Consider the following 9,837-nt stretch of genomic DNA (forward strand, 5'->3'; position numbering starts at 1 on the left):
CTGAGCCATTCCTTTGGCTCACCCCAATGATAAATCCAGGCCTATCCATTCTTCTTGGGAAGGAGTTTTTACATGCACTGAGTGCCACAAATTCTACATCTCTTACCAAAGGGACTGTCTCCTTAAGAACCTTACTGTAGGCCGGGTGCAGTGGCTCACGGCTGTAATCCCAGCACTTTGGGAGGCTGAGGCGGGTGGATCACCTGAGGTCAGGAGTTTGAGACCAGTCTGGCCCACATGGTGAAAACCCGTCTCTACTAAAAATCCAAAAATTAGCCAGGCATGGTGGCAGGTGCCTGTAATCCCAGCTACTCAGGAGGCTGAGGCAGGAGAATTGCTTGAACCTGGGAGGTGGAGGTTGCAGTGAGCTGAGATGGCACCATTGCACTCCAGCCTGGGCAGCAAGAGTGAAACTCTTGTCTCCAAAAAAACAAAACAACAACAACAAAAAATCCCCTTACTCTAGGAATTGATGGGACTTTGCATTCCTGAGTGGCCTAGACCACAAAAAAGAAAGAGGCAGATATACAATGGGCCCACTTCCAGCAGCTATTTCCCCAGGAACAGAGGGGTGCTGCCTGAATGTGAAGACAGACATTTGCCACAGATTCTCTCCCCAGCTTTGTGCAGAGAGGATGGGAGAAAATGCTTGCACTCAGCTTCACTGTGAAGATAGAAGGAACTGGAACACATATGCAACACCTCAACCTTTCCAACTGTATCAAGAGAGTCTGCTTCTACCTTACCAATCTTGGGGTATGGAGAGGACACGGCATATTCTTTTTTTCTCTATTTGTATTTAATATATTAATATAGAGATAGGGCCTTATTATGTTGTCCAGGCTGGTCTCAAACTCTTGGGCTCGAGTGATCCTCCTGTCTTGGCCTCCCAAAGTACTGGGATTACAGGCATAAGCTACTGTGCCTGGCCAGGACATGGCACATTCTAATCTCCAAGGGGCCACCAAAACCAGAAACAGCAGTTGGGATGAACACAAAGGTTTGAGAGAAAATTTAAAATCTCTGGCCAGATGGATTGGTGAGATTCCCTATATGAGGCCAGTCTGACAAGACTAGGAGAGGCAATTCCTATCTAATGTATAGAAACCAACAAAAAGGAATGGTAAATGAAAAAATAGGAGAGTATATTTCCAAAAAAAGGAACAAGATAAATCTCTAGAACTGATGTGATGTGGAGATGCAATTTACCCAACAGGGAACAGAAAATAATGGTCATAAAGATGCTCACTGAGGTCAGGAGAGCAATGTAAGAACAAACTGAGAATTTCAACAAAGAGAGAGTATTAAAAAGTACCAATCAGGGTGTGGGAGCAGTGGCTCATGCCTGTAATCCCAGCACTTTTGGAGGCTAAGGTGGGAGGATTGCTTGAGCCCAGGAGTTTGAGACCAGCCTGGGCAACACAGAGAGATGTATCTTCACAAAAATTTTTATTAAAAAATTAGCTAGGTGTGTGGTGCATGCCTGTGTTTCCAGCTACTCAGGGGGCTGAGGTGGGAAGATTGCTTGAACCTAAGAGGTCAAGGCTCCAGTGAGCCATGATTGTGCTACTGCACTTCAGCCTGGGCAACAGAGCAAGACCCTGTCTCAAAAACAAAACAAAACAAAACAAAAAACAAAAGAAAACAAAGTACCAAACAGAAATCATAGAGCTGAATAATACTATGACTGAACTGAAAAATTAAATAGAGGGATTCAACAGCTGACTGGATCAAGCAGAAGAAAGGATCATTTAACTTAAAGATGGATCATTAGAAATCATCCAATCTGAGAACAAAAACAAAAAAAAACTTAAAAGAGTAATGATAGCTTAAAGGACTTACGGGACACCATCAAATGTAACAGCATAAGCATTACTGGTATACCTGAAGGAGAGGGAAGAGATAAAAGGACAGAAAACATTTTCAAAGTAATAATAGCAGAAAACTTCCTAAGCCTGGGTGAAGAAAATAGAAATCCAGATTCAGGAAGCCCAAAAGAAACCAAATAGGATAAATCAAAAGAGACTCATGCTGAGACACATCATAATCAAATTGGTAAAAGTTAAAACAAAGAGAGAGTTTGGGAAGCAGCAAAGGCAGGCTAGAAGGAAGCGGTATGACATATTCAAAAACCTCAAAGAAAAAAAAATTGTCAACCTATGATACTATAGCCAGCAATCTTACCTTTCAAAAATGAAGGAGTGATAAAGATGTTCTCAGACAAATAAAAGCTGAGAGAGTTTATCACCACTAGACCTGGCTTACAAGAAATGCTAAAGGAACTTCTTCAAGCTGAAGGAAGAGGATGCTATTTAGTAACATTAAAACATATAAAAGCATAAAAGTCACTGGTAAAAATAAGTACGTTGTGAAATCCAAAACACTCTAATATGGTAAGGGCAGTGGGTAAATCAATTATATCTGTAGTATAAAAGTTAAGAAGCAAAAGTATGAACAACTAGAGCTACAATAATTTGTTAAGATGCAAATAATAAAAGATGTAAATTTTGACAAAAACATAAAACATGGGAGGAGGGGGAGTACAAGTGTAGAGTTTGTATAAATAATCAAAGTTAAATTGTCAGTAGCTTAAAGTAGCCAGTTATACGATGTTTTATGTAAGTTTCAGGGTAATTACAAAGCAAAAACTTACAACAGATACAAAAGAGATAAAAAGAAAAGACCCAAAGCATACCACTACAGAAAGCCATCAAACCACAAAGGAAGAAAGCAATAGAGGAAGAAAGGAACAAAGCATCTACAAAACAATAAGAAGACAATGATCAAGATGGTGCTGGTAAATTCCTACCTAATAAAATTATGTTGAATATAAATGGATTAAATTATCCAATCAAAAGGCATAGAATGGCTGAATGGATTTTAAAAAACAAAAAAACCAAGACGCAACTATATGCAGCCTATGAGAGATTCATGTCACCTTAAAGGACATTCATAGATGGAAAGTGAAGACATGGGAAAAATATTCTGTGCAAATGGAAACCAAAAGAAAGCAGGGGTAGCTACACTTATTTCAGATAACATATACTTTTTTTTTTTTTTTTTTTTTTTTTTTGAGATGGGGTCTTGCTCTGTCATCCAGACTGGAGTGTACTGGCATGATCTTGGCTCACTACAACCTCCACCTCCCAGGTTCAGGCAATTCTCCTGCCTCAGCCTCCTGAGTAGCTGGGACTACAGGCACGCACCACCATGCCTGGCTAATTTTTGTATTTTAGTAGAGATGGGGTTTTACTATGTTGGCCAGGTTGGTCTCGAATTCCTAACTCAGATGATTGGCCTGCCTTGGCCTCCCAAAGTGCTGGGATTATAGACGTGAGCCACCGTGCCCAGCCCTGATAAAATAGACTTCAGATAAAAAACTGTAAATAGAGACAAAGAGGGTCATATATGGTGATAAAGGGGTCAATTAATCAAGAGAATATTATAATTGTAAATACATATACACCCAACATCATAGCACCTAAATATATAAAGCAAACATTAAGAGATCTGAAGGAACACATAGACTGGAGGAATACTATAATAGTAGGGGATTTTAATATCTCAATTCCAACAACAGACAGATCATTCAGACAGATAATCAATAAGGAAGCATTGTACTTGAACTATACTTCAGACCAAATAAACCTAACTGACATATAAAGAACATTCTACCCATTCTTTAAGTCAAATACTAAATTAAACAGGAAATTTTCAAAAGTCTTGAGACAAAAATGAAAACAAAACATACCAAAACTTATGCAATACAGTGAAAGTAGTTCTAAGGAGGAGCCAAGATGGCCGAATAGGAACAGCTCCGGTCTACAGCTCCCAGCGCGAGCGACGCAGAAGACGGGTGACTTCTGCATTTCCATCTGAGGTACCGTGTTCATCTCACTAGGGAGTGCCAGACAGTGGGCGCAGGTCAGTGGGTGAGCGCACCGTGCGCCAGCCGAAGCAGGGGCGAGGCATTGCCTCACTCGGGAAGCGCAAGGGGTCAGGGAGTTCCCCTTCCAGGGGTGACAGACGGCACCTGGAAAATCGGGCCACTCCCACCCGAATACTGTGCTTTTCCGACGGGCTTAGGAAACGGTGCCCCAGGAGAGTATAGCCCGCACCTGGCTCAGAGGGTCCTACACCCACGGAGTCTCGCTGATTGCTAGCACAGCAGTCTGAGATCAAACAGCAAGTCGGCAGCGAGGCTGGGGGAGGGGCGCCCGCCATTGCCCAGGCTCGCTTAGGTAAACAAAGCAGCCTGGAAGCTTGAACTGGGTGGAGCCCACCACAGCTCAAGGAGGCCTGCCTGCCTGCCTCTGTAGGCTCCACCTCTGGGGGCAGGACCCAGACAAACAAAAAGACAGCAGTAACCTCTGCAGACTTAAATGTCCCTGTCTGACAGCTGTGAGAAGAGCAGTGGTTCTCCCAGCACGCAGCTGGAGATCTGAGAACAGGCTGACTGCCTCCTCAAGTGGGTCCCTGACCCCTGACCCCCGAGCAGCCTAACTGGGAGGCACCCCCCAGCAGGGGCAGAATGACACCTCACACGGCCGGCCAGGTACTCCAACAGACCTGCAGCTGAGGGTTCTGTCTGTTAGAAGGAAAACTAACAGAAAGGACATCCACACCAAAAACCCATCTGTACATCACCATCATCAAAGACCAAAAGTAGATAAAACCACAAAGATGGGGAAAAAACAGAGCAGAAAAACTGGAAACTCTAAAAACCAGAGTACCTCTCCTCCTCCAAAGGAACGCAGTTCCTCACCAGCAACGGAACAAAGCTGGACGGAGAATGACTTTGACGAGCTGAGAGAAGAAGGCTTCAGACGATCAAATTACTCCGAGCTACGGGAGGATATTCAAACCAAAGGCAAAGAAGTTGAAAACTTTGAAAAAAATTTAGAAGAATGTATAACTAGAATAACCAATACAGAGAAGTGCTTAAAGGAGCTGATGGAGCTGAAAACCAAGGCTCGAGAACTATGTGAAGAATGCAGAAGCCTCAGGAGCCGATGCGATCAAATGGAAGAAAGGGTATCAGCCCTGGAAGATGAAATGAATGAAATGAAGCGAGAAGGGAAGTTTAGAGAAAAAAGAATAAAAAGAAACGAGCAAAGCCTCCAAGAAATGTGGGACTATGTGAAAAGACCAAATCTACGTCTGATTGGTGTACCTGAAAGTGACGGGGAGAATGGAAACAAGTTGGAAAACACTCTGCAGGATATTATCCAGGAGAACTTCCCCAATCTAGCAAGGCAGGCCAACATTCAGATTCAGGAAATACAGAGAACGCCACAAAGATACTCCTCGAGAAGAGCAACTCCAAGACACATAATTGTCAGATTCACCAAAGTTGAAATGAAGGAAAAAATGTTAAGGGCAGCCAGAGAGAAAGGTCGGGTTACCATCAAAGGGAAGCCCATCAGACTAACAGCGGATCTCTCGGCAGAAACCCTACAAGCCAGAAGAGAGTGGGGGCCAATATTCAACATTCTTAAAGAAAAGAATTTTCAACCCAGAATTTCATATCCTGCCAAACTAAGCTTCATAAGTGAAGGAGAAATAAAATACTTTACAGACAAGCAAATGCTGAGAGATTTTGTCACCACCAGGCCTGCCCTAAAAGAGCTCCTGAAGGAAGCGCTAAACATGGAAAGGCACAACCGGTACCAGCCACTGCAAAATCATACCGAAATGTAAAGAACATCGAGACTAGGAAGAGACTGCATCAACTAACGAGCAAAATATCCAGCTAACATCATAATGACAGGATCAAATTCACACATAACAATATTAACTTTAAATGTAAATGGACTAAATGCTCCAATTAAAAGACACAGACTGGCAAACTGGATAAAGACTCAAGACCCATCAGTGTACTGTATTCAGGAAACCCATCTCACATGCAGAGACACACATAGGCTCAAAATAAAAGGATGGAGGAAGATCTACCAAGCAAATGGAAAACAAAAAAAGGCAGGGGTTGCAATCCTAGTCTCTGATAAAACAGACTTTAAACCAACAAAGATCAAAAGAGACAAAGAAGGCCATTACATAATGGTAAAGGGATTAATTCAACAAGAAGAGCTAACTATCCTAAATATATATGCACCCAATACAGGAGCACCCAGATTCATAAAGCAAGTCCTGAGTGACCTACAAAGAGACTTAGACTCCCACACATTAATAATGGGAGACTTTAACACCCCACTATCAACATTAGACAGATCAACGAGACAGAAAGTCAACAAGGATACCCAGGAATTGAACTCAGCTCTGCACCAAGCGGACCTAATAGACATCTACAGAACTCTCCACCCCAAATCAACAGAATATACATTTTTTTCAGCACCACACCACACCTATTCCAAAATTGACCATATACTTGGAAGTAAAGCTCTCCTCAATAAATGTAAAAGAACAGAAATTGTAACAAACTGTCTCTCAGATCACAGTGCAATCAAGCTAGAACTCAGGATTAAGAATCTCACTCAAAACCGCTCAACTACATGGAAACTGAACAACCTGCTCCTGAATGACTACTGGGTACATAACGAAATGAAGGCAGAAATAAAGATGTTCTTTGAAACCAACGAGAACCAAGACACAACATACCAGAATCTCTGGGATGCATTCAAAGCAGTGTGTAGAGGGAAATTTATAGCACTAAATGCCCACAAGAGAAAGCAGGAAAGATCCAAAATTGACACCCTAACATCACAATTAAAAGAACTAGAAAAGCAAGAGCAAACACATTCAAAAGCTAGCAGAAGGCAAGAAATAACTAAAATCAGAGCAGAACTGAAGGAAATAGAGACACAAAAAACCCTTCAAAAAATAAATGAATCCAGGAGCTGGTTTTTTGAAAGGATCAACAAAATTGATAGACCGCTAGCAAGATTAATAAAGAAAAAAAGAGAGAAGAATCAAATAGATGCAATAAAAATGATAAAGGGGATATCACCACCGATCCCACAGAAATACAAACTACCATCAGAGAATATTACAAACACCTCTATGCAAATAAACTAGAAAATCTAGAAGAAATGGATAAATTCCTCAACACATACACCCTCCCAAGACTAAACCAGGAAGAAGTTGAATCTCTGAATAGACCAATAACAGGAGCTGAAATTGTGGCAATAATCAATAGCTTACCAACCAAAAAAAGTCCAGGTCCAGATGGATTCACAGCCGAATTCTACCAGAGGTACAAGGAGGAGCTGGTACCATTCCTTCTGAAACTATTCCAATCAATAGAAAAAGAGGGAATCCTCCCTAACTCATTTTATGAGGCCAGCATCATCCTGATACCAAAGGCTGGCAGAGACACAACAAAAAAAGAGAATTTTAGACCAATATCCTTGATGAACATTGATGCAAAAATCCTCAATAAAATACTGGCAAACAGAATCCAGCAGCACATCAAAAAGCTTATCCACCATGATCAAGTGGGCTTCATCCCTGGGATGCAAGGCTGGTTCAATATACGCAAATCAATAAATGTAATCCAGCATATAAACAGAACGAAAGACAAAAACCACATGATTATCTCAATAGATGCAGAAAAGGCCTTTGACAAAATTCAACAACCCTTCATGCTAAAAACTCTCAATAAATTAGGAATTGATGGGACATATCTCAAAATAATAAGAGCTATTTATGTCAAACCCACAGCCAATATCATACTGAATGGGCAAAAACTGGAAGCATTCCCTTTGAAAACTGGCACAAGACAGGGATGCCCTCTCTCACCACTTCTATTCAACATAGTGTTGGAAGTTCTGGCCAGGGCAATTAGGCAGGAGAAGGAAATCAAGGGTATTCAATTAGGAAAAGAGGAAGTCAAATTGTCCCTGTTTGCAGATGACATGATAGTATATCTAGAAAACCCCATTGTCTCAGCCCAAAATCTCCTTAAGCTGATAAGCAACTTCAGCAAAGTCTCAGGATACAAAATCAATGTGCAAAAATCACAAGCATTCTTATACATCAATAACAGACAAACAGAGAGCCAAATCATGAGTGAACTCCCATTCACAATTGCTTCAAAGAGAATAAAATACCTAGGAATCCAACTTACAAGGGATGTGAAAGACCTCTTCAAGGAGAACTACAAACCACTGCTCAAGGAAATAAAAGAGGATACAAACAAATGGAAGAACATTCCATGCTCATGGGTAGGAAGAATCAATATCATGAAAATGGCCATCCTTCCCAAGGTAATTTACAGATTCAATGCCATCCCCATCAAGCTACCAATGACTTTCTTCACAGAATTGGAAAAAACTACTTTAAAGTTCATATGGAACCAAAAAAGAGCCCGCATCACCAAGTCAATCCTAAGCCAAAAGAACAAAGCGGGAGGCATCACACTACCTGACTTCAAACTATACTACAAGGCTACAGTAACCAAAACAGCATGGTACTGGTACCAAAACAGAGATATAGATCAATGGAACAGAACAGAGCCCTCAGAAATAATGCCACATATCTACAAGTATCTGATCTTTGACAAACCTGACAAAAACAAGAAATGGGGAAAGGATTCCCTATTTAATAAATGGTGCTGGGAAAACTGGCTAGCCATATGTAGAAAGCTGAAACTGGATCCCTTCCTTACACCTTATACAAAAATCAATTCAAGATGGATTAAAGACTTAAATGTTAGACCTAAAACCATAAAAACCCTAGAAGAAAACCTAGGCATTACCATTCAGGACATAGGCATGGGCAAGGACTTCATGTCTAAAACACCAAAAGCAATGGCAACAAAAGCCAAAATTGACAAATGGGATCTAATTAAACTCAAGAGCTTCTGCACAGCAAAAGAAACTACCATCAGAGTGAACAGGCAACCTACAAAATGGGAGAAAATTTTCGCAACCTACTCATCTGACAAAGGGCTAATATCCAGAATCTACAATGAACTCCAACAAATTTACAAGAAAAAAACAAACAACCCCATCAAAAAGTGGGCGAAGGACATGAACAGACACTTCTCAAAAGAAGACATTTATGCAGCCAAGAAACACATGAAAAAATGCTCATCATCACTGGCCATCAGAGAAATGCAAATCAAAACCACAATGAGATACCATCTCACACCAGTTAGAATGGCGAACATTAAAAAGTCAGGAAACAACAGGTGCTGGAGAGGATGTGGAGAAATAGGAACACTTTTACACTGTTGGTGGGACTGTAAACTAGTTCAACCCTTGTGGAAGTCAGTGTGGCGATTCCTCAGGGATCTAGAACTAGAAATTCCATTCGACCCAGCCATCCCATTACTGGGTATATACCCAAAGGACTATAAATCATGCTGCTATAAAGACACATGCACACATATGTTTATTGCGGCATTATTCACAATAGCAAAGACTTGGAACCAACCCAAATGTCCAACAATGATAGACTGGATTAAGAAAATGTGGCACATATACACCATGGAATACTATGCAGCCATAAAAAATGATGAGTTCACGTCCTTTGTAGGGACATGGATGAAATTGGAAATCATCATTCTCAGTAAACTATCACAAGAACAAAAAACCAAACACCGCATATTCTCACTCATAGGTGGGAATTGAACAATGAGAACACATGGACACAGGAAGGGGAACATCACACTCTGGGGACTGTTGTGGGGTGGGGGGAGGGGGGAGGGATAGCATTGGGAGATATACCTAATGCTAGATGATTGTGCCATGCTGGTGGGTGCAGCGCACCAGCATGGCACATGTATACATATGTAACTTACCTGCACATTGCGCACATGTACCATAAAACCTAAAGTATAATAATAATAATAATAATAATAATAATAATAATAATAAA

Source organism: Pongo pygmaeus, chromosome 8 (genome assembly GCF_028885625.2).
Source record: "Pongo pygmaeus isolate AG05252 chromosome 8, NHGRI_mPonPyg2-v2.0_pri, whole genome shotgun sequence".
In the NCBI taxonomy this organism is placed as follows: Eukaryota; Metazoa; Chordata; class Mammalia; order Primates; family Hominidae; genus Pongo; species Pongo pygmaeus.